Here is a 26,705-nt window from a genome sequence, read left to right as displayed (position 1 = left end):
CATTAAGTTCTCCAAGTTAAAAAAATAAAAACTTTAAAGAACACCATTTCTCTAGGAAAAATGTATTCTTTGCAGGAAAAATTTTATCCCCACTGAGCTTGTGACCAACATCTCCTCCAGCGAACTCCTACACCCTCCACCTGCAGCACTAGGGTCATAGGCTGCCATTTATGCCAGGGTACAAGGCACTTGTCTCCTCTCTGCCATCTCTATTTATAAGCTTGTAGGCTTGGCCAACACTTACACAGTGTTTTGTCTTGGTAGAGTTCTATATTACTCCACTTTCTCCTTAAGTATCTTAATTCATAATTCGTCTGTCTCCTCACTCACTCACTCACTCACTCACTCACTCACTCACTCACTCACTCACTCACTCATCCGAAGCTGAATGCACAGTCGCCTTCTGTGCACGTCCGAAGCCGAATGTGCAGTCGCCTTCTGCACAGCTGCCCGAAAAACCTTACAAGACCGACATCGTGGCAGGCGGTAGATTTACGGCCGCAAAAATTCAAAGAGAAAGGCGACTTCGATTAAAGCTCTAGAGGCCTGAAAGGCAATTTCGGCTACAGCTTGAGGCCTAATTACGCATTCATTCAATACACCTATATCAGGTTTGTGGTGCTTATACTTATTACTATTCCATATTGTACTGGAACATTCATCATTCAATATTATACTATAGGCCTGGAAAATTCATCAACTAACAGTACAAGCCTGTACAGTAATGAGTAAAGCGGACTACAATCATTACAAAACAACTTCTTCGTTACTTATCATTTGTTCTTCATACACTGCTGACACAAACTCGTGCCCATTTCATCTTACGTTGTCGAAACGGGCACTTTGTCTAGTTATTAATATATAGCCTTTGTCAGAATGCCTCAGATCTCACAGACTTACCACTGTTCATAAGGTATTATAGTATACTAGCCAATCCGTGGCATAGCATACACCGCATAATTATTTATTGATGGGTGAACACTTCCTGAACGACACAGTTGTCCAAATGGGGTGGGTTTGAGGATACAACAGTAAGTGAATGAAAAGACGGAACTCTGGAGAGAGCAACATACAATTGTCCGTGACTGAAAACTGGTTTTGGCAGATACATGCAATATCTTTTTGAAAGTTTGGCCCTGTGCCTTATTAATTGTCATTGCAAAGGCCAATCTAACAGGAAATTGTCTTCGTGTAAAAGTAAAAGGCAAATTTGAATCTGAAGGGGTCAGGGAAATCCTGGGAATATGGACAGTTTGTGAGGTAGCAGCTGCGATTGTTTTACACTCTAGTACATTGCGGTGAATGCTGGTAACAGTCAGTCTAGTGCCTTTACAGAGACTTCTTGCTGGCATGAGGTTTCTGAGAAGCATGACGACTGAACCAATTTTAAGTTTGAGTTTATGCGGAGGCATGCCAGTGGGAATAAGACTGCTACAAAATTCTTCAGGGAATGAAAGTTGATGTGCGGGATCGTCTGTGACGATGGAGTCAACGCTGGTGAAATTTACTTCATCGGTAGGGATAAGTATCAGTACCTGTTCATTAAGGTGTAGCGAGTCTTCGTTGGACGCTTAATATAGCTCGCGTACTGAGTTGTTCCGGAGTCGCAGTTGAGAAGTCGATGTCGCCACATAGTTGTTGAACGGGATCAGAAATAAAAGGAAAACAATGTGAAGGTAATGTTGCAGGTGTTCCATTATTCCCGTCTTGCAAAATCTTGTTTGTGAGGAAGAGCTGTCATATTTGTCGTCAGTGTAAGTACATGCATGTGACGCCACAAAGGTTGCTTGTTAATGCAACCGACGACAGTAAGTGCTAGAGTTGGTGGGCGGGTCGTGTGTACCCCATGACGTGGGGGGAGGGTTAGAGTTGGCGGGTGGGGCTCTGTCTTGCGTGCGTGCGTGCGTATCCCATGGTCGGGCGACTTGGTGGATTATATATAGAAAAGCAGCAGGAACCGAAAAAAACAATGAAAAGTCAACGTGGCTCAGAGGTGCATGTGGACTGTAGCAGAGATGAAAGCGACTAAGGCGGTGTTTGGTGAGGTGCAGCGTGCCTCGAGAGCGAGGGTGGACTCGGGAAGAGGGTTAGAGTTGGCGGGCGGGGCTCTGTGAGTTGGAGGGCGTGGCTCTGTCTTGCGTGCGTCTTGCTTGCCATGGACTTAGTGAATTATATACAGCATATAGATAACGTCTCCCCACCTTTCCTTCTACATTTATAACTTCATGCAATTAGGTATAGTAAAAGACAAGCAGGAGTTAAGTCAGCCAGTCATTTTCCAACCTGCTATATCCTAACACAGGGTCATGGGGCTCTACTGGAGTCAATCCCAGCCAGCACAGGGCGCAAGGCAGGAAACAAACCCCGGGCAGGGCGCCAGCCCACCGCAGGAGTTAAGTTACACTTTAAATAATGTATTATTGATAATATTCATAAATAATAACAATAAGCAAAGTACATTTGAATATTGGCAACCACACTACCTGATACTGTAAATGCTGATGTGTAGTTTCAGGCAGCACACAGACTTGTTAGTTACTTAAAATGTCTCTAGTTAAGTCCTCATTTGTGGTCAGCTTTCTTCAGAACAGGCCACAAGCCTGTCTCAATATGGCTGCCGAGCTGTGCTCTTCATTGTGTTGTCCTTTTCAGATCATGTTGTGAGATGGTCATTCACCAGTTTGGTAAGAGAGAGAGAGCTTGGTAAAGCAAGCAAATTTATAGATTCTCTGTCCGACCCCTACAGCCAATAAGACGTTGTGGTACTTAAAGGCTTCTGATACAAGCCAATTCCAAACAGACTTACTTCAGACCAATGGGGGGATAGAACATCTTCACATCTGCCCCCAAAACCATATGTTAAGGTAAAGCTTGGCAGTTAGGCACCCTGGCTTTCCTGTGGGGGGTGACTGAGAAACAGCAGAGAAACACTTACCAAACTTGTTTGAGACACTTTCCCCCAACCCTGTCGTAAAATTCAAAGAGACTCATTCCTAAAAGGGGGGTAAGGGGTTCTTAAACCATCAAACCATTGCTGTTCTCATCAATAATGTAACACTAATATTACATTCTAAGTTACAAATAAAGACATACAAAATATTTATCAAATTGTATGCAAAATTTCACATCACAACACACAGCAGTCAGGTTTTTAGGTGAGGACTTATATCATAAACAGCATAACGACAGCCGTGTTCTAAAAAACCAAGTTGAAAATACAGTAAATAAAATATTCTTCAGCCCTTGGACAAACTAAAATGCTTTTATCTTAAGAATTCTGGTCAGCTTTGTCATGTGTTTTATTACAGCTTATTACTAATAAACTGATTACTCCATGTTTGACGGAGTCTGCCCCAGGCCTTATGCTGTAATACTGGTAACTGAAATGGAACACATTTTCACTCGAGAATAATAATGGCCATCAAATCTAACTCAAGGAGAACACAAATTATCAAAGACATCAGAAAACGGCGAAAAAACCCCTTGGCTTCTCTTGGTTAGCACAGCCCAATGACTTTGTCAATTAGATGGGGTGGCTCACCCACCTGCCCAGTTCCCAAATGCCAAAAGTGTTCTCGTCCTCATTTCCTGTCCAGTGTATCTCAAGAGCCTGGAGACCCACCTCCTTGTACCAATACACCCAAAATTCTTCTTCCAATTCCAAATTCAGTGGTCCATGGGTTAACAGTCATCTACTATACTAAGTGAAACTTCAGAATTACTGTCAGAGTCAGGGGGCACCTTCTCTGTGTACAGACACATGTAGTAGCCTCTGGTGTTTGCACGTCCAGAGAGGGGGGCTCAATACACTAGGTGACATAGGTGTCTGCCTAGGGCACTGTCATCTGAAATGTCATCTGATGTCATTACGAAAGTTAAGTGGAGTGCACTCTGGATGCCAATTTGGACCCCCTACTACCCGGTTGTCAAATTATGATAATAATGATTGGGCACTGCTTATGAAAGTAAAAGTGCACACGTTCCATAACACCTAAGAGGCATGTGTTCCTTAATGTCTACGGTACATGTGCAAAGGGGCAAATATTTGTGCTAGTGAAGGGGCACACAGTCCAGATGCCAATAGGGTGACAGGTGGTCGATGTCTAATAATACTGACTACCTACTATGGAGAACGAGGGGCTATGTCTGCCAACCCTGACTAAGGTTCCAAATGGGCTGCGACCGGGACTGACCCTAGAGCCCTGATCTTGAATCTTTCAAGCAGCCACCAGGTACCCTAGCCCACCCATCACAATTGATGACTGGGTGCTGCTCTTTCTCAGCAACCTAAAGGCCTCCTGCAAGGTTTCCCTGGTCATCTTCTTTAAAGAAGTGATCTGCTTCCTTCTTTTTCCAGTAGGGAACTCTTGTTGAAGCTCTATGGCCACTGAGGCTTCATTCCGTATATGGAATGAGAATCCGACATTTTCTTTCATTGGGAATAAGGTGTCAGAAAAGAAGAAGACAAAGGCAAGCAAAAAGCATTGGGGAAACTTCCCCGTGTAATCTCCAGATGAAGAATAATCAATAGTGACTGATCTTCTGGTCAGATGTAAGATATACGAGGGGATACCTAAAAATAACTAGAATTGAATAAAAAATTCTCTCTGTTATAAAAGAAAATCTTCAAACGAGACGAGATTATTGCCAAGAAATTTTTTCAAGTCCCGTTGTCCTCTCAACCATTTATTGTTAATGGCCCATGGCCACAGTCTTCTCACCTCTCATTCATGTGAATGCTTTTCTCAGACACACTTCCTGCACCCTCAGCTCTTATACATTTTTATGTTTTCCTCACTTTAAGTTCCCAATAAAAGAAGACTTAATATGTACAAATGTTATTGAAGAATTTCATCCCGAAGAGTTATCAACAGAAGAAATGAATACACGGGCAACCCTAGCACAGAGAAACGATGAAGTCAAATGAATTAACGCGAAAATTGTCGATCAGTTACACGGCAAATTGGTTAAATGCGTATCAATAGACTACGCTGAAACAGTTGGTGGTGATGGTGCAGAATATGAAAATATCAACTTACAATATCCTGTAGAATATCTACAACCATTAACACTTTCTGGCCGAATTACTGTTGAAAGAAGGATGTATTGTAATGTTATTGTGTAATTTATGTATGAGTGATGGGCTATGCAATAGGACAAGATTACCTGTATTAAAAATTGGTCAAACAATTCTGACATGTAAAATTTTAACATGCGACAAGAAAGGTACTGTAGTACATCTCACGCAGATAACATTAGACACCAAAGGAGATCTTGATATGCCATTCGTATTAAAACGTTTACAGTTTCCCATTTTCAAAAGCTTTTGCAATGACAATTAAAAAATCACATGGCCAAACATTCGAAATAGCTGGTTTATTTATTAAAGAGAAAGAAACGAAATTCACTTACAGGCAGGTATATGTTGCGTTGTCACGATGTAAGTCCAAACATGGAATCAAAATTCAATGCAATATTGAAGAACAGTTAATTCTAAATACATGTACTGTTTTTATTGAAGTTTTACAGTAAAAGTGTAAGTTTAAAAAGTATTTGCGTGTTAATGTCAAAGCCAAAGAGAACGAAAACGTATAATGCTACGAATATCTCTAACGCAACATGAAACATAATTTTTCTTTTGATTTATTATGTTTTACTATTTTTTACTATGGTTGATTATCTGCTGTAATGTAAAAACGTTAGGTCTATTATGCATATGCAATAATTCCCATGAAAATAACAATCTGTTTAAATTGTATATCTGCTTACCCATATGCGAGCAGCAGAAACGCAAAGTGGCTAACATGCAGCGCCCGCCCAGGGGTTGGCGAGCAAAGCAAGCAGGAGGCAGAGCCCCCTGGTTTTAATAATTTTTACTTACTGAAACTTTAGTCTCCTTCAAAGTACTCTCTCCATGTGAACGAATGCACTTGTCCCAACGGTTTTTCTACTGGTGGAAAAATTTTTGGAGTTGCTGAAGAGGAATGTTGTCCAGTGCCTGCAGCAATTTTTCTTTGACATCCTCCACGGTATAAAAACACTTTCCTTTGAGTTCTTTTTTTCATGTGTGGGAACATGAAAATGACGCACGGAGCAAAGATCATGTGACATTTCCCCTCGTTTGATACACGAAAGCCACTCGTAGGCCTGTGTTTTACTTCAAGCTTCCTCTTTAACAGCAGTTTCAAGCATCACTACAGTTTCAGCAGCTGTTTTCCCTGAGAGAAAACAAAATTTTAACGCAGACTCGCTGTTCTTTATGATCACCCATCACAAAAATCGCAGAACACGTTTAATAAGCACCAAGAAAAACCGACACGGGATGGCGTACAAACAATACAGAGCAACGCCACTTGGCAGACTGCCACAGAATACTGTAAGTACACTATAATAAATTTGCAACTAAGTCAAAATTGCACTCCAGGTACAGATTACGGTTATTTTTGGGTACCCCCTCGTACAGCTGATAACAGGGTACGATGAGTAGTGTTCTTTTATATCATGAAAGAGGAAGTCAAATTACAACGAAACACAGGAACGGGAAATGACACGAGTACAGGAACTGGAAGAGATGTCTTCAGTGGGGTGACTGAAGAGACTTCATTATATGGGGACCGGAAGTGATGTCATCAGAGGAGGACGGAAGTGACATCATCAGATGGTGACCAGAAGTTAAGTTATTGCTCGGGGCTGGAGGTGATGTCATCAAATTGGTAAGGATATTGTTGTTGTCTGGTTGGGATGAAAAAGATTGGTTATTCTTCCATAGGTCTGTTGGAAAGGGGAAAAAGGCATTGGTACTTGTCTCCAACCCTCTATCTGTTGTACTTTCACTCGCATTTGGACCTTATGGCTGCCTCCTAAGCACACATGTTTGACAAAGGTTACATCTCACTTTCTTTTCAGACAGCCATATGCCCTATAACACCTTTGTGATGCCCTTACTCTGACAACCTCATGGCACCTGGGTATCTCATCACACTTTGAATAGGAGTACACAATTACCTATAAACCATTTATAGGCTTTCCATGAAGCTTCTTGGAAAGAATCAAAAAGCATAACGTAGAAATTCATAATTCTAGCATCCCTTCTTGTACCCATGGCAACAGAACCAACCTAGTGAACAAAACTATCATGAATATAAAAAGCATGAAATCTGTAAGCAAAGTTCAGCTAAGCAAGGGAATGTGTGGGTAGGCGGTTTTACTATTTTGAGAAAAAGCTGAAGAGCTGTAAGGCTATCATTATGGAGGAAGCTGCAGCGCAAAGATTGAGTGTGTACGCGAATTTCGCATCCATAATGAAGATAAGACAATGGGAGGTTGGGGAAGGTAACTGGGGGGCTGTCATTACAGTTGTAAGACGATTTGGCTGAAAATTTTAAACTCACCAATGAGTTTCTGTGAGATCCTCTCTGTTTATTTAGTTTTTGGTGTGCTCATAATGTGCACAGGTCACACTTGTAGACGGGAACTGATTTTGGGTTGACATACCTGGTTGAACAAAAGTCAGGGACACGATTGGGATTCTCAATATTAAGTAAATAATTCAAACAAAGTTGTCAAGAAGTGCGTCAGACCTCTGCCTGTGAGCGTGTTCTTGTCCTCCTCTGCTCTTACGTCTGATTTAACTTGGGGAGGGAAGCATTTCGGCAGAGTGGAAGGCTATCTGGTGCAAGAAACATAACAAAGTCAGACTTGTTTTGATTCCAACTGATTAAATAAGAAGAGTTGTAAGTAAGTAAGTAAGTAAGTGAACTTTATTGTCATTCATACTATACAACAGTACAACAACGAATGCATAGCTGAACCAAATTGCGTTTCTCCAGGCTCAATGTGCAGACATAAAAGACAGGTGCATAAAAAACAACATACAGACATTACAAACATTTCACTTCTTACACAGAAAGTAGGTAAGACAGCACAAGGCAGCACAGTACAAACAATAAAAACAAAAGATATATATAAATGTAAGCCAGTCAGTGGGTGAAATACAGTATAATATGAAAGAAAATATTGCACATCGTTTCACAGTGATTGTGTTATTGCACTATATGGATACAATACAGTAATCCCTCGCTATATAGCGCTTCGCCTTTCGCGGCTTCACTCCATCGCGGATTTTATATGTAAGCATATTTAAATATATATCGCGGATTTTTTGCTGGTTCGCGGATTTCTGCGGACAATGGATCTTTTAATTTCTTGTGCATGCTTCCTCAGTTGGTTTGCCCAGTTGATTTCATACAAGGGACGCTATTGGCAGATGGCTGAGAAGCTACCCAACTTACTTTTCTCTTTCTCTTGAGCTCAGTTTCTCTGATCCTGACGTAGGGGGATTGAGCAGGGGGGCTGTTCGCAAACCTAGACGATACAGACGCTCGTCTAAAAATGCTGAAAGATTATCTTCATGTTGCTACCTTCTGTGCAGCTGCTTCCTGAAGCGACATGCTGCACGGTGCTTCGCATACTTAAAAGCTCAAAGGGCACGTATTGATTTTTCACTGTTTGTTTTTATCTGTCTCTCTCTATCTCTCTATCTCTCTCTCTCTGCTCCTGACGGAGGGGGTGTGAGCTGCCGCCTTCAACAGCTTTGTGCCGCGGTGCTTCGCATATTTAAAAGCCAAACAGCCCTATTGATTTGTTTGCTTTTCTCTCTCTCTCTCTGACATGCTCTGCTCCTGACTCGCACTCCTTTGAAGAGGAAGATATGTTTGCATTCTTTTAATTGTGAGACGGAACTGTCATCTCTGTCTTGTCATGGAGCACAGTTTAAACTTTTGAAAAAGAGACAAATGTTTGTTTACAGTGTTTGAATAAAGTTCCTGTCTCTCTACAACCTCCTGTGTTTCTGCGCAAATCTGTGACCCAAGCATGACAATATAAAAATAACCATATAAACATATGGTTTCTACTTCGCGGATTTTCTTATTTCGCGGGTGGCTCTGGAACGCAACTCCCGCGATGGAGGAGGGATTACTGTATTTATAAATAATATATACAATATAGACAATGTAATATTGTCCGATATTACAATACAATAGAATGTAAACTTAAGACCTATTTGTGGTAATAAAGTGCACAGTAAGTAAGAGAGCAAAAGGACAAAGGTTATTTAACAGAGTTTAGTATTCTGATGGCCTGGGGGAAGAAGCTACTGTTAAATCTGGTCGTTCTGCAGTGCATACTGCCGTAATGTTTTCCAGAGGGCAGAAGTTCAAACGGCTCCATGTGCCAGGTGTGTGGGATCTTAACAAATCTGCTCTGGCAACATGAGTAATGTAATTCTTGAACAGATGGGAGTGAGGACTCTATGATTTTCTCCACTGTTCTCATCACTCTTCGAAGTATCTTCTGTTCAGCGGCAGTGTAGCTACCATACCAAACTGAGATGCTGCTGGTCAATATACTTTCTATAGTGCCTCTGTAGAAAGTTGTGAGGACAGGAGAGGGAAGGTTTGCTCTTTTCAGCATTCGGAGAAAATGAAGTCGCTGTTGTGCCCTCTTGACAAGAGAAGTGGTATTTATGGTCCATGTCAGGTCATTATTATTATTATCTGTGATGTGCACTCCCAGAAACTTGGTGCTTCTCACTGACTCCACACTGTTTCCATGGATTGTAAGTGGCCGGTGTGGCATGTGCTTTCTCCTGAAGTCAACGACGATCTCTTTTGTTTTGTTGACATTCAGTGCTAGGTTGTTTTTTCCACACCAGGCAATGAGTTGATTGACTTCCTCTCTGTATGCGGAGTCATCATCATTACTGATGAGGCCCACTACTGTTGTGTCATCTGTGAATTTTATGATGTGATTCGATGTAATTGGCACAGCAGTCGTGTGTCAACAAGGTGAACAGTAGGGGGCTTAGAACACAGCCCTGGGGAACCCTAGTGTTCATAATGGTAGTCTCAGAGGTGTTTTTTCCAAGATGTACTGTCTGGGGGTCTGTCTGTGAGGATGTCTAATAACCAGTTACACAGAGGGGTGCTGATGCCTAGTTGCTCCAGTTTCTTTACCAGGTGGTGTGGGATGACAGTACTGAAGGCTGAGCTGAAGTCAATAAAAAAAATGTAGACACCAAATGGAGGAAGGATCTTTAGTTGGGGAACAATATATGTTAGAAAGCAAACAAAGCTATACTAAAAGGCAAACATTAGGTGAAAAAGGATTAGCAACCTGAAGCAACCATGTAGTCGTCAATCTGGAGAGAGAGAGAGAGAGAAAGAGTGAGAGAGAGAGAGTGAGAGGTCAGCACATTGCCGCACCCAACACCTGACAAACCAACTCAGGTAGGAATCCAAAACATCCAGGAACTTCAGCAGAATTACAAAGCAGGAAAGAAAATTCTCAAACAAAAGGAAAGAATGAAGCCAGAAACAATGCTTTGGAGTTCAGCGAGATGCAAGGAACGTGAAGGACTCAATGAATGTGCATTGGACTGAGGCAGGAAGCCTGCTTCAGTTCACCTGCCCTCCGAGTGGGAGTACCCCTCAACATAAGACCTGGGAGCCAAGGGGAGCTTACATGTGAAGGAGTGTGTGATAGAAGATAAGCGAAATGTTGGAAAGTTTGCAAATTTCATTTTTTTGCTCTTTAATAAATTTGCAAATCTTTCTGAAAACACGCTTTCACTTTGTCATTATGGGCTATTGAGTATCCCAACTCTGGTCCTGGAGGTTCTCCAGTGGCTGCAGGTTTTCATTCTAACCGTTTTCTTAATTAGTCCACTGTTTGTGCTGCTAATTCACTTCTTTTAAATTAATTTTAATTGACTTTTTTGTTAAGATTTTTTCCCCTGATCGTTCCTCTGAATTGCTTAATTTCTTTCCTTAAAATGGCACCCAAACAGAAATGAAATGGGAAATGAGTGAGCCAACAGAAGACCAACTAAGTCAGGGCCTCAAACTCCAACCAATTTCACTCCAACCACTTTCTCAGACACATCGAATTTTGTTGCAGCAGCACAGTTACCAATTTCTTTCGCCAGCTTCATATTTTCTTCTGATCGAACGCTCCATCGTAGATAAGGGATGCTCTTATGATAAAGGTGTATGAGGGTGTGTGATACAAACAACACGAATCAGTAGAAACGTCACTTCTGAATAGTTCGGGTATTACTATGTGGTGACGTAGGCACAATACATAGAAAACAAAGGCCGTGTGGTCCGTGGTTACTCTCTCTGGTGGGTGTTAGCATATCATAATCTCTTGGACCAATAGCGTGAGTTTACCGCATTCGAATTATACAATACCAGAAATTATACGGTGAAATCAAGCCCTAACCTATCCGCAGGAGAACTTAAACGTGAGTATATATGGTAAGTAGGTTTGAAAATGGATGGATGGGTGGTCACTTGTATTTTTAGTTCATATGTCTTTTCCCATATTTTATAAGATCATCAGTACTGCCATTATTATGAACATTCTGTAGAAATCCAAGTAGTTTACTTATTTGTCCATGTGAGAAACAGAGAGTATACATACAATGAAGAAACGTTGTGAAAAAAGTATTTGGATTTTTTTTCCCATTGCACCCTGTCATGGAGTATTTGGACAACGACACAGTTTTTATAAATATAATAAATGTGAAACAAAGCAATCAAGATGTGGTTAAAGTGTAGACTTTCAGCTTTAATTCAAGGAGTTTAACAAAAACATTGTATGAGCTGTTTAGAAAAGACTGACATTTTTACATGGTCCCACTATTTTCAGAGGCTCAAATGTATTTGGACTTCTTCTTCTTTTGGCTGCTCCTGTTAGGAGTTGCCACAGCAGATCGTCCAAAATTGTTGTCCGCATATTGATCTGGAAAAATTTTACACCGGATGTATTTGGACAAACTAAAATAATCCGAAATATAATGATCATTTTCAATATTTGGTTGGAAATCCTTTACAGTCAATGATTGCCTGAAGTCTGAACCCATGGCCATCTCCAAGTGTTGGGTGTCCATCCTAGTGATGTTTTGCCAGGCCTTTACTGCGGCTGTCTTCAGGTGCTGCTTGTTCGTTGGGGTTTTTTCTGTCTTCAGTTTTGTCTTCAGCCTGTGAAATGAATGTCGAGTTGGGTTGAGGTCAGTTGATTGACTTGGCCTTTGAAGAAACTTTCATTGCTTTGTGTTGAAAAGAGATTGGTTTGCTGTCACAGTATGTTTTGGCTGTACTGTGATGCATCATCCAATCAGTTATGCTGCATTTGGCTGAAACTGAGCAGACAGTGTCACCCCTGGACACTTCAGAATTCATCCTGCTACTTCAGCCAGCAGTCATCCATATTACTAACCGAGAATGGTAAACCAGATGGCATGGACGCAGGTACACGGTGATGGGACCATGAGACGTACTGCGCAGGCGCGTACAGCGCACGTCTCATAAACCGCAAGCGAAGTCGTATCCACCGTGCACGAAGGAGTCACGGCCCAAAAACGAAAGAGCTCAACTGACGTGAATGAGACATGAAGCAACAACGCGCCCATAGCTAACGACTAACGACACAGCCACACACAAAAGAGGATTCTGCGCTGCACCCCAGAGTCAAACGGAAGAGGCTACGGAGGCCCCACAGGTCCACACACCGCCATATTGTGAGTGGCGCTACTGCGGAGTGAAGTTAGCAATAATGTGCTGCTTGGGGTTGTACAAACCGCTGAACGCGTTACACCAAATTCAAACACAATACAGCTCAACGATACAAACACGAGCCCACCTGGATAAGATCAATGAACGCAGGCGCCCACAACGCGCGTCTGAAACTGCGGAAGCAAAGCAGGCATGGGTTCAAAACAAACGAGCTCGACTGACGGATATACAAACACGTGCCCGCATGGATACAATCAATGAACGCAGGCACCTACAACGCGCCTCTGAAATGCCGCGGGCAAAGCGGGCACGGCTCCAAAACGAACGAGCTCGACTAATGTATTTCAGGATACCCAACGCCGGGGGTAGGCGAGCGAAACGAGCAGGGGGCGGAGCCTCCTTGTAACATCAATAAACACCAGTGACTGACTTCCATTCACAGACATGAATGTTTCACAGATGATGTCGTATTCATTTGATCACGAGCCATTGCTTCTCTTCTCCACACTCTTTTCTTTCCATCCTTCTGGTACATATTGATATTAAGTTTCCTTCGTTCAAAGAAAATTGATCCAAAACTGGAAAGGCTTTTAAAAAATGCTTTCTGGCAAAGTCTAATCTGTCCTTCCTATGCTTGAGGCTTACCATTTGGTTGCACCTTGTGGTTGTAACGGCCGACCCCTTACCCAGCCGGCAGCTACACCTCCAAGACCTGTGGCCTGGATAATTTAATGAGTATGAATCTAACTATCAAGCCGTACCTCTAACAAATTACACTTTTCCCCACAATCGACGGTGTAAATATAAACACACAAAAGCAGGTATGTAAAATTATACTGATTAATGTATTAAATCAAACAACAAGACAAATGCAAAAATAGAAAGATAAACATATATAAATATACAGTAAATATCCCTCCACCACATCAACAACGAGACACCACCATATATAAATACAACAAAACCCTCCCTTGCCCCTGTAATATATAACACACAACATGAATAACAAAAAATGAATGATATACGGAATGATCGTGAACTTGAGTCTGGTTATAAAAACTGTCCTGAATATGGTTGACTGAACTAGCAATAAATGAGTCGTTTGATTTTCCCGGAACAAAATGGAGCAGCCTCACCATGAATCCTCGGTGCGTGGTGGATGATGAAGTCCGACCCCGGGGTCTCTCGTGATGAGGGTAAGTCTGGCGGATTGAAAAACAAACTGGATGAAAACGCGCGATGTGGAATTTAGCAGGTACAGATGGCTCGTGGTCGTGAAAATGAAAAGTCTTCTTCTCTGATAGGCCTACCTCCTGGAGAATGTTTTTGTTTTCGGCTAAATGTTGTCAAAGGGTTCTTCTTCACCAAGAACAGAATTCTACAATCTTGCATATCTATATATATTCTTGTAACTGTGCATCAGCTGGGGGTGACATCAGCACTAGGTCAACCCCAATAAGAGCTGGCATTCTGTTGTTTAAATGAGCAGCTTTAGTACGCCATTCTGTTGTAGAATAAGCGGGCAGACCTTCTAAAGTAGGGGTTCTTAACCCCTAGGGGGTCCATGGATGGGTTTCAGGGGGTCCATGAGGATCAGATAAAAATTAACATTTACATTCACTATACAGCCCGGTACTGTTGATTTAGACAAGTTGTAATAATAGTAGTAGTAATGGTAGTAGAAAACGTATTAGTAGTAGATCTGGTTTAATTTGCCCAAGAGGATTGTATTTCATAATTATAATGAGTGGCCATTATTTTTTGCATCGTTTTTAGACTGTTTACTTTAAAGTTTAATAATACTTGTGTATGTCATATACAGCGCATCCGGAAAGTATTCACAGCGCATCACTTTTTCCACATTTTGTTATGTTACAGCCTTATTCCAAAATGGATTAAATTCATTTTTTTCCTCAGAATTCTACACACAACACCCCATAATGACAACGTGAAAAAAGTTTACTTGAGATTTTTGCAAATTTATTAAAAATAAAAAAATTGAGAAAGCACATGTACCTAAGTATTCACAGCCTTTGTCATGAAGCTCAAAATTGAGCTCAGGTGCATCCTGTTTCCCCTGATCATTCTTGAGATGTTTCTGCAGCTTCATTGGAGTCCACCTGTGGTAAATTCAGTTGATTGGACATGATTTGGAAAGGCACACACCTGTCTATATAAGGTCCCACAGTTGACAGTTCATGTCAGAGCACAAACCAAGCATGAAGTCAAAGGAATTGTCTGTAGACCTCCAAAACAGGATTGTCTCAAGGCACAAATCTGGGGAAGGTTACAGAAAAATTTCTGCTGCTTTGAAGGTCCCAATGAGCACAGTGGCCTCCATCATCCATACGTGGAAGAAGTTCGAAACCACCAGGACTCTTCCTAGAGCTGGCCGGCCATCTAAACTGAGCGATCGGGGGAGAAGGGCCTTAGTCAGGGAGGTGACCAAGAACCTGATGGTCACTCTGTCAAAGCTCCAGAGGTCCTCTGTGGAGAGAGGAGAACCTTCCAGAAGGACAACCATCTCTGCAGTAATCCATCAATCAGGCCTGTATGGTAGAGTGGCCAGATGGAAGCCACTCCTTAGTAAAAGGCACATGGCAGCCCGCCTGGAGTTTGCCAAAAGGCACCAAAAGAAAATTCTCTGGTCTGATGAGACAAAGATTGAACTCTTTGGTGTGAATGCCAGGCATCACGTTTGAAGGAAACCAGGCACCGCTCATCACCAGGCCAATGCCATCCCTACAGTGAAGCATGGTGGTGACAGCATCATGCTGTGGGGATGTTTTTCAGCAGCAGGGACTGGGAGACTAGTCAGGATAAAGGGAAAGATGACTGCAGCAATATACAGAGACATACTGGATGAAAACCTGCTCCAGAGCGCTCTTGACCTCAGACTGGAGCGACAGTTCATCTTTCAGCAGGACAACGACCCTAAGCACACAGCCAAGATATCAAAGGAGTGGCTTCAGGACAACTCTGTGAATGTCCTTGAGTGGCCCAGCCAGAGCCCAGACTTGAATCCGATTGAACATCTCTGGAGAGATCTTAAAATGGCTGTGGACCGACACTTCCCATCCAACCTGGTGGAGCTTGAGAGGTGCTGCAAAGAGGAATGGGCGAAACTGGCCAAGGAGAGGTGTGCCAAGCTTGTGGCATCATATTCAACAAGACTTGAGGCTGTAATTGCTGCCAAAGGTGCATCGACAAAGTATTGAGCAAAGGCTGTGAATACTTATGGACATGGGATTTCTCTGTTTTTTTATTTTTAATAAATTTGCAAAAACCTCAAGTAAACTTTTTTCACGTTGTCATTATGGAGTGTTGTGTGTAGAATTCTGTGGAAAAAAATGAATTTAATCCATTTTGGAATAAGGCTGTAACATAACAAAATGTGGAAAAAGTGATGCGCTGTGAATATTTTCTGGATGCACTGTATGTATGAGACAATCAAATCTCGATAAATAAAGTTCATTAAATTCAATGCATACAAAGTTGTGCTTATGTGAATATTTCTGGGGAATGGCTTTCATTAGATTCTTAACGGGGTCCGTGACTCAAAAAAGGCAAAAGAGCAATGGAATCAGCAAAAACCCATTGCGTCAGCACAAGCAGGGACCACACAGCACTACACACTTCCTGACGTGCCGCTAACTGGCTGCAAAATAAGAGGCAGCACATCCCTCAGGCTACCCCTGCACTTTCCGGGTATGTGGATATCTACAGCATGTGCACCTCTGCTGCTGCCAGGCATACAGAAAATCAACAAGGCATCAGTGCTGTTTTTGTACTAATCAGATAAAAAGTATCAGATTGATTTTGATGAATGTATCTTATATTGTCATGCTTGGGTTACAGATTTTCACAGAAACACAGGAGGTTGTAGAGAGACAGGAACTTTATTCAAACACTCAAACAAACATGTCTCTTTTTCAAAAGTTTAAATGTGCTCCTTGACAAGACGGAGATGACAGTTCCATCTCACGATTAAAAGAATGCAAACATATCTTCCTCTTCAAACTACAACAACAACATTTATTTATATAGCACATTTTCATACAAAAAGTAGCTCAAAGTGCTTTACATAATGAAGAAAAGAAAAATAAAAGACAAAATAAGAAATTAAAATAAGGCAACATTAGTTAACATAGAAAAGGAGTAAGGTCCGATGGCCAGGGTGGACAGAAAAAACAAAAAAAAAAAAATCCAGAAAGCTGGAGAAAAAAATAAAATCTGTAGGGGTTCCAGACCACGAGACCACCCAGTCCCCTCTGGGCATTCTACCTAACATAAATGAAATAGTCCTCTTTGTAGTTAGGGTTCTCACGGAGTCACTTGATGCTGATGGTCATACAGACTTCTGGCTTTTAATCCATCCATCATTGTTGGAACATCATGGTACTTAGAGTAGTTGCGCCACCACCAAAAGGACACCGGAAAAGGAAACAGAAGAGAGAGTAGGGATTTTAGAGCCACCGTGAATAGTTATTATAATGAATTGGATATACAGAGTATCAGGATTAAATTACAGTGAAGTTATGAGAAGGCCATGTTAAAGTTATGTTTTTAGCAGTTTTTTAAAGTGCTCCACTGTATTAGCCTGGCGAATTCCTACTGGCAGGCTATTCCAGATTTTAGGTGCATAACAGCAGAAGGCCGCCTCACCACTTCTTTTAAGTTTTGCTCTTGGAATTCTAAGGAGACACTCAGTTGAGGATCTGAGGTTGCGATTTGGAATATAAGACGTCAGACATTCCGATATATAAGACGGGGCGAGATTATTTAAGGCTTTATAAACCATAAGCAAAATTTTAAAGTCAATCCTGAATGACACAGGTAGATAGATAGATAGATAGATAGATAGATAGATAGATAGATAGATAGATAGATAGATAGATAGATAGATAGATAGATAGATAGATAGATAGATAGATAGATAGATAGATAGATAGATAGATAGATAGATAGATAGATAGATAGATAGATAGATAGATAGATAGATACTTTATTAATCCCAATGGGAAATTCACATTCTTCAGCAGCAGCATACTGATACAATAAATAATATTAAATTAAAGAATGATAATAATACAGGTGAAAAAAAACAGACAATAACTATGTATAATGTTAAATATTAACGTTTACCCCCCCCTGGTGGAATTAAAGAGTCGCATAGTTTGGGGGAGGAACGATCTCCTCAATCTGTCTGTGGAGCAGGACAGTGACAGCAGTCTGTCGCTGAAGCTGCTCTTCTGTCTGGAGATGACATTATTTAGTGGATGCAGTGGATTCTCCATAATTGATAGGAGCCTGCTGAGCACCCTTCGCTCTGCCACTGATGTTAAACTGTCCAGCTCCATGCCAACAATAGAGCCTGCCTTCCTCACCAGTTTGTCCAGGCGTGAGGCGTCTTTCCTCTTAATGCTGCCTCCCCAGCACACCACTGCGTAGAAGAGGGCGCTCGCCACAACTGTTTGATAGAACATCTGCAGCATCTTATTGCAGATGTTGAAGGAAGCCAGCCTTCTAAGGAAGTATAACCGGCTTTGTCCTTTCTTGCACAGCGCATCAGTATTGGCAGTCCAGTCTAATTTATCATCCAGCTGCACTCCCAGATATTTATAGGTCTGCACCATCTGTACACAGTCACCTTTGATGATCACTGGGTCTATGAGGGGTCTGGGCCTCCTAAAATCCACCACCAGCTCCTTGGTTTTGCTGGTGTTCAGGTGTAGGTGGTTTGAGTCGGACCATTTAACAAAGTCATTGATTAGGTCCCTATACTCCTCCTCCAGCCCATTCCTGATACAGCCCACGATAGCAGTGTCATCAGCGAACTTTTGCACATGGCAGGACTCCGAGTTGTATTGGAAGTCCGATGTATATAGGCTGAACAGGACCGGAGAAAGTACAGTCCCTTGTGGCGCTCCTGTGTTGCTGACCACAATGTCAGACGTGCAGTTCCCAAGACGCACATACTGAGGTCTGTCTTTAAGATAGTCCACGATCCATGCCACTAGGTATGAATCTAATCCCATCTCTGTCAGCTTGTCCCTAAGGAGCAGAGGTTGGATTGTGTTGAAGGCGCTAGAGAAGTCTAGAAACATAATTCTTACAGCACCACTGCCTGTCCAAGTGAGAGAGGGATCGGTGTAGCATATAGATGATGGCATCTTCCGCTCCCACCTTCTCCTGATATGCAAACTGCAGAGGGTCAAGGGCGTGTTGAACCTGTGGCCTAAGGTGGTGAAGCAGCAGCCTCTCCATGGTCTTCATCACATGTGATGTCAGAGCAACAGGCCGAAAGTCATTCAGCTCACTAGGACGTGATACCTTTGGGATTGGGGTGATACAAGATGTTTTCCAAAGCCTCGGGACTCTCCCCTGTTCCAGGCTCAGGTTGAAGATGCGCTGTAGAGGACCCCCCAGCTCCGATGCACAGACCTTCAGCAGTCGTGGCGATACTCCATCTGGACCCGCTGCTTTGCTGGCATGAAGTCTCCTCAGCTCTCTGCTCACTTGCGCTGTTGTTATTATGGGTGGGGATGTTTTTCCTATGCTGGTATCAGCAGAAGGATGTGTGGAGGGTGCAGTACTCTGAGGTGAGAGTGAGAGTGGGTTAGGGTGGTCAAACCTGTTAAAGAAGTTGTTCATTTGGTTTGCTCTCTTCACGTCTCTCTCAATGGTGGTACCCCGCTTCGAGCTGCAGCCAGTGATGATCTTCATCCCATCCCACACTTCCTTCATGCTGTTATTCTGCAACTTCTACTCCAGCTTTCTCCTGTACTGCTCCTTCGCCGCCCTGAGTTGGACTCGGAGTTCCTTCTGCACGCGCTTGAGCTCATGCTGATCACCGTCTTTAAAAGCCCTTTTCTTCTGGTTCAAAAGGCCCTTGATGTCACTTGTAATCCATGGCTTGTTGTTAGCATAGCAGCGTACTGTTCTTACTGGAACTACAATGTCCATACAGAAGTTGATGTAATCAGTAGTGCAGTCAACAACTTCCTCAATGTTCTCATTATGAGATCCCTGCAGGATATCCCAGTCTGTAGTTCCAAAAAGTTCTCTCAGAGTATTCTCAGCCTCCGGGGTCCACTTCCTGAATGATCGTGTGGTTACAGGTAGGACTCTAACTTTTGGTTTATAGTGAGGCTGAAGCTGAACCAAGTTATGATCTCCTTTCCCAAGCGCAGGCAGCGGGGTGGCGCTGTATGCGTCTTTAACGTTTGCATACAGTAAATCAATAGTCTTATTTCCCCGGGTGTTACAGTTCACATACTGGGAGAATGCAGGCAATGTTTTGTCCAGCGTCACATGGTTAAAGTCTCCAGCGATTAGCACAAGCGCCTCAGGGTGCTGCGTTTGTAACTTAGCAACAGCGGAATGGATGATGTCACTCGCTGACTCCACGTCTGCCCGAGGAGGAATGTATACAATAACAACAATGACATGTCCAAACTCTCTGGGCAAATAGTAGGGACGTAAACTTACGGCCAACAGTTCGATATCCCTGCAGCAAGTGGAGATTTTGACGTTAACATGTCCAGAGTGACACCACCGTGTATTAACATAGAGAGCGAGTCCTCCTCCTTTGTGCTTACCACAGGTACTTGCATCTCTGTCCGCTCTAACTGTGCTAAACCTGGGTAGCTCCACGTTGGCATCTGGGATGGTGTTAGTTAGCCACGTTTCGCAAAAACACAACAAACTGCATTCTCTGTAGGTCCTTACATTTTTCACCAGGTAACCAGTGTAGTGACATCAAAACTGGAGAGATGTGCTCGGATTTTCTTTTCCTGTACTCCTTTCACTTTCAAAGGAGTGCGCATCAGGAGCAGGAAAGGACAGAGAGAGAGAAAGGCAAACAATCAATCAAAAACTGACAGGTGCTGTTCGGACTTTTAAGTCTGCGAAGTACCATGCGGATCACGTGATAGATCAGCTGCAAGTAAGCCCAGCAAGCAATGGAGCAATGTGAAGGTAGTCTTTCAGCATCTTTTTTTTAACCTGTAGGGGTGAAATCAGCCCCCCAGCTTACATTGTTTCTGTGCTTCTGGACGTGGAAGCAAGCATCTCTTCCACTTTTCTGAACTGAGGTCTGAGTAAACCCCTGCCCATGGAGTAGCCCAGTTATTGAGTCTCAGACATACCCAGTTTACATTTCTTGGGGTTAGCTGTCAAACCAGCCTGTCTTAAGCTTTCAAGGACAGCCTGGAGACATTCTAAATGTGTTTGCCAATCATTACTGAAAATCATGACATCATTGAGATACGCCCCAGAATACTCGGCATGAGGACGCAAGATCTGGTCCATCATACACTGGAAAGTTAGAGGCACGCCATGAAGCATTTGACAAGCAAGCAATGGAACAATATGAAGTTAGTCTTTCAGCGTCTTTTTTTTTAACCTGTAGGGGTGCGATCAGCCCCCCCAGCGTACAATATGTTTATTGAGGGTAGAAGTGAATAATAAACCATAGATAGATAGATAAATAGATTGATCTACTTATTTATTTATTTTTTATTGAATTTATTAAAAACATATAATATTCCATACAAGCAAGTCAAAGTTAACAAAACTAAAATCAATTCAACCCCCACCAGAGGTGGGCAGTAACGAGTTACATTTACTTGAGTAACTTTTTAAAAAAAATGTTACTTCTAAGAGTAGTTTTACTGCACCATACTTTTTACTTTTACTTGAGTACATTTGTGAAGAAGAAACGCTACTCTTACTCCGCTACATTGGGCAACACTTGAATCGTTACTTTTTTTCCATTATACGCGCTATATTTTTGCCAGAGAGAAGCCGCCAGTGGATCTACTGCATGAACTGTTTCACCAATCGGACGTAGCAACAATAATCACATGGCTCCGTTTCACCAATCAGACGTAGCCATGCAGTCACATGACCACACACAAACTGTGGCTGCATAGCGGAACAAACTCCTCACAGACAGTGGACAGGGAAAGAAAGAATACATGAAAAATGAGAGCCAACTCCTGCTGAAGCTTAACCATCACTTCACTGAGTGAAGAACAAGCAGGTTTTAACCAAACCTGCACAGACACAGACAGTCAAGGTAAAGTGAGACTTCTTGTACGTGCACAAGCTGCCATCTTCTAATGTTATTTTCTATCAGCTGTGCTATTTGGAGAGCAAGTGAATATACAGTATGATACTGTCAGTGTACAGTCAGTATATCTTGTCACTGTTCAGACATACGTGTTACCTACTGTAGGTATTGGCTTCAAAAGCTTTGTTATGAAAAACTGAGATTTGGAACTTAGTGCTATTTGTGCATCTTTATTTTGTAAAGATGTTATTTATTTTCACTCATTTTTTATTTTATTATTTGGAAAAAGCAGAATTTGCACATTATTTTATATTTGTGTCTGTCTTATTACATCCATCCATCCATCCATTGTCTCCCGCTTATCCGAGGTCGGGTCGCGGGGGCAGCAGCTTGAGCAGAGATGCCCAGACTTCCCTCTCCCCGGCCACTTCTTCTAGCTCTTCCGGGAGAATCCCAAGGCGTTCCCAGGCCAGTCGAGAGACATAGTCCCTCCAGCGTGTCCTGGGTCTTCCCCGGGGCCTCCTCCCGGTTGGACGTGCCCGGAACACCTCACCAGGGAGGCGTCCAGGAGGCATCCTGATCAGATGCCCAAGCCACCTCATCTGACTCCTCTCGATGCGGAGGAGCAGCGGCTCTACTCTGAGCCCCTCCCGGATGACTGAGCTTCTCACCCTATCTTTAAGGGAAAGCCCAGACACCCTGCGGAGGAAACTCATTTCAGCCGCTTCTATTCGCGATCTCGTTCTTTCGGTCACTACCCATAGTTCATGACCATAGGTGAGGGTAGGAACATAGATTGACTGGTAAATTGAGAGCTTCGCCTTGCGGCTCAGCTCCTTTTTCACCACGACAGACCGATGCAGCGCCCGCATTACTGCGGATGCCGCACCGATCCGCCTGTCGATCTCACGCTCCATTCTTCCCTCACTCGTGAACAAGATCCCGAGATACTTGAACTCCTCCACTTGAAGCAGGATCTCGCTACCAACCCTGAGAGGGCACTCCACCCTTTTCCGGCTGAGGACCATGGTCTCGGATTTGGAGGTGCTGATTCTCATTCCAGCCGCTTCACACTCGGCTGCGAACCGATCCAGAGAGAGCTGAAGATCACGGCCTGATGAAGCAAACAGGACAACATCATCTGCAAAAAGCAGTGACCCAATCCTGAGCACACCAAACCGGACCCCCTCAACGCCCTGGCTGCGCCTAGAAATTCTGTCCATAAAAGTTATGAACAGAATCGATGACAAAGGGCAGCCCTGGCGGAGTCCAACTCTCACTGGAAACGGGTTCGACTTACTGCCGGCAATGCGGACCAAGCTCTGGCACCGATCGTACAGGGACCGAACAGCCCTTATCAGGGGGGCCGGTACCCCATACTCTCGGAGTACCCCCCACAGGATTCCCCGAGGGACACGGTCGAATGCCTTTTCCAAGTCCACAAAACACATGTAGACTGGTTGGGCAAACTCCCATGCACCCTCCAGGACCCTGCTAAGGGTATAGAGCTGGTCCACTGTTCCGCGACCAGGACGAAAACCACACTGTTCCTCCTGAATCCGAGGCTCGACTATCCGACGGACCCTCCTCTCCAGGACCCCTGAATAAACTTTTCCAGGGAGGCTGAGGAGTGTGATCCCTCTGTAGTTGGAACACACCCTCCGGTCCCCCTTCTTAAAGAGGGGGACCACCACCCCAGTCTGCCAATCCAGAGGCACTGTCCCTGATGTCCATGCGATGTTGCAGAGGCGTGTCAACCAAGACAGTCCTACAACATCCAGAGCCTTGAGGAACTCCGGGCGTATCTCATCCACCCCCGGGGCCCTGCCACCAAGGAGTTTTTTGACCACCTCGGTGACCTCAGTCCCAGAGATGGGGGAGCCCACCTCTGAGTCCCCAGGCTCTGCTTCCTCATTGGAAGGCATGTTAATGGGATTGAGGAGGTCTTCGAAGTACTCCCCCCACCGACCCACAACGTCCCGAGTCGAGGTCAGCAGCGCACCATCCCCACCATATACAGTGTTGACACTGCACTGCTTCCCCTTCCTGAGACGCCGGATGGTGGACCAGAATCTCCTCGAAGCCGTCCGAAAGTCGTTCTCCATGGCCTCCCCAAACTCCTCCCACGCCCGAGTTTTTGCCTCAGCAACCACCAACATATTACATATTACAACATTTCTAAAAAATAAATAATTTATTATGATCAAACAGTTACTCAGTACTTGAGTAGTGTTTTTACCAAATACTTTTATACTCTTACTTGAGTAATTTTTTGGATGACTACTTTTTACTTCTACTTGAGTAATATTATTTTGAAGTAACGCTACTCTTACTTGAGTACAGTTTATGGCTACTCTACACACCTCTGACCCCCACCCATGACAAAGAGAGGAAGGCCAACAGCCAGAGCAAAACTTTTGAGAGTAGTAAAGAGAGAAAAGAGTCTTTCCACCCAGTATAAATGCTTACTCTAAAATGTTATTGATTAGATCCTGACAGGTTTTAAAAAATGTTTGCACAGATCCTCTAAGAGAGAATTTGATTTTTTTCCAATTTCAAAAAGTTTATAACATCAGTTACCCACTGACCTAAAAGAGGCAAGTTAGGATTCTTCCAGTTGAGCGAGATAAGTCTACGTGCCAAAAGTGTAGTGTAAAACGGTATAGCCCGGACACAGACAGGCAGACACGTTGCAGTCCATCACCACACGTTTATTCATCTACTCACTATTATTTACAATGTCCAAGTGCACCGTCACCAAACACCCCCCACAGTCTCTCCACAATCTCGGCCTCTCCCCTAGCCGTTCCTTCACTGCAAACACAGGGCCTCTCTTCGCCCGCCTCCTTCTCCAACCTCATCCTCCTCCTCACCCGACTCCGGCCTTGATTGTCGGAAGGCAGACCCTTTTATAGGCAGCTGATTGACGGCCGCACCCGGCCACCTGCCACAGTAGTAAAGGCAATTACAGTTTGTTTGTCCTTCTCCACTTTAAGCCCATCTAGAAGCCCACCAAATACAGCTGTCAGTGGGTTAGGAGGGATTGTGACACCAAGGCTGTCTAAAAGACATTTAAAGATTTTGGTCCAAAATGATGTTAATTTGGCCCAAAACATGTGGCCTAGTGCGGCCTGAGCTTTAGTGCAAAGTTCACAGATTGGTTCTTGCCCTGGAAACATCTTGGACAATTTCAAATGAGACAGATATGCTTGATAAAAGATTGATCTACTTTATTGATCCCTGAGTGGAAATTCACAAATTCCTGGTCTCAGATGGTACATCGTGGGCTGCTGAGCAGATGGCGTTTGAATCCTCGCCTATTCCCAGTCCGTGTGCGGTTTGCACCTTCCCTGCTTGAGTTTTCCTCCTGCATCCCACTGATGCCAAGATAATGTCTGGCTACCTTTCACCCTAAAATTGTTTTAAGCTACTTTAGAATATGTTGGATGGATGGATGTTCTCAAACTCTTGTTAGGAAGGCATTTTCATACACAAGACTGCTTTTACTTTAATGGGACCCTAGTCTTGAACAGAATGTAGGCCTTGGGGGGACTTCATGCCCCTGTTGTGTTAAATTGTGGCTCTTGCAGCTGAAATCACCTGTGTCATTTGGAGTTTAACGTGTGGCTACAAAGAATAAACACATACCTGTTGTCATTCGGGTGATTATCTGAGTGAGACTGATGAAGACCAGCAACTTCCAGATGGTTATAAATTCCTCTCTGGTAACCACTGCCACCACTGTAAAATGTCTAGGATGAGCCTGTAGGTGAGAGACGTTGATCTTCATCCTGTGTACACATCAGCAATACAGTAGACCCACACAAAGTCGCGGTTCAGAGTTTGAAGCCTCAGTCGTTCGTGGATTTTTCCTTAGAACCTATCTAATAAATTGTTAGCGGAAACCAAAAATATCCTCTGCAATTTTTTTATGGCTTTTTCGTGGCAATACTGTACTGTAGGGAGAACAGGAAGCAACCGTAGAGGAAAACGTGGCTTGGGATGGTGAAAGTAGCCAATCCGAGAGCGTTATTCATTTCTCTTTGCTGCTGATTGGCTGCTGCCCTGTGACGCATCTCCGGCAGATGCAGCCCAGCATTCCCGCATCATAGCAGTTAACCGTGTGTAGCTATCTCGAGTGTTTCGCTGAGTGTTCTCGTGTTTTTCGTTTTGTTCTTCGTAAAGCCTCAAGATGTCGCCCAAACGTCCTGCACCTTCTAAGGCTTCTGGCAATGAACCGAAGCGCCAGAAGAAGTTTAAGACACTCCAGGAGAAGATTGAACTACTGGATTTGCTCCGGGAACTAAAAAGTTATGCCGCAGTAGCCACCCGAGGAGTTGTAAACCTCTGCTTTGCAGTGCAGTCATTATCTTCATTACATACCTTCATCGTACTGCATAGCTAATTCATCATCATCATCGTCTTCAATCAATATCATGCATTATTGGTGAGTACCCATACATTTTACTGTATTTTTATTAAATTAAATTAAATTATTACATATTTACCCTACTTATACCAAAGAAAATGCGCTTGCATGAATTCCAGTCCATATAGCAGTAACATCGGTATTTTACATTCTAGCACTGCGGGAGACACAGCAGTACAGTACTGTGCAGTAGACGGGTTTACCTTTACATTCATTTTTTAGGGTAATGTATGAAGCTGAGTTTGAAATGAAATTAAAGTGTTTTGGGGGCATATTTAGGGTTTAAACTATAAAAATAGGCATTTTTTTGATCACAGCCAAAATTTGCAGTTTATCACAATTCGTGGGTTCATTAGGAACGTAACCCCCGCGAATTTCAGGGGTCATCTGTACTGGCAGCGTTCGTTCATCATTTCATTTAATCATCAGTTATTACTTGGAGGTTCTTGGGACACCAACCCCTTTTCAATTCTCGGTTGTGTTTTTCGATTCCACTACAAAGAGTTTGGCAAATATGGTGATGCAAAGATGGGTGCTGCAAGTTGGGTTTGAGTCTCATGCCCCATTGGTGCCCATCATTGTGGAGGGGCTTGCACATTCTCCCTGTCCCTGTGTGAGTTTT

The sequence above is a fragment of the Erpetoichthys calabaricus genome, chromosome 15, assembly GCF_900747795.2.
Source record: "Erpetoichthys calabaricus chromosome 15, fErpCal1.3, whole genome shotgun sequence".
Taxonomy (NCBI): domain Eukaryota; kingdom Metazoa; phylum Chordata; class Cladistia; order Polypteriformes; family Polypteridae; genus Erpetoichthys; species Erpetoichthys calabaricus.
The sequence above is the reverse complement of the archived record's forward strand: the minus strand, read 5'-3'. Positions refer to the sequence as shown.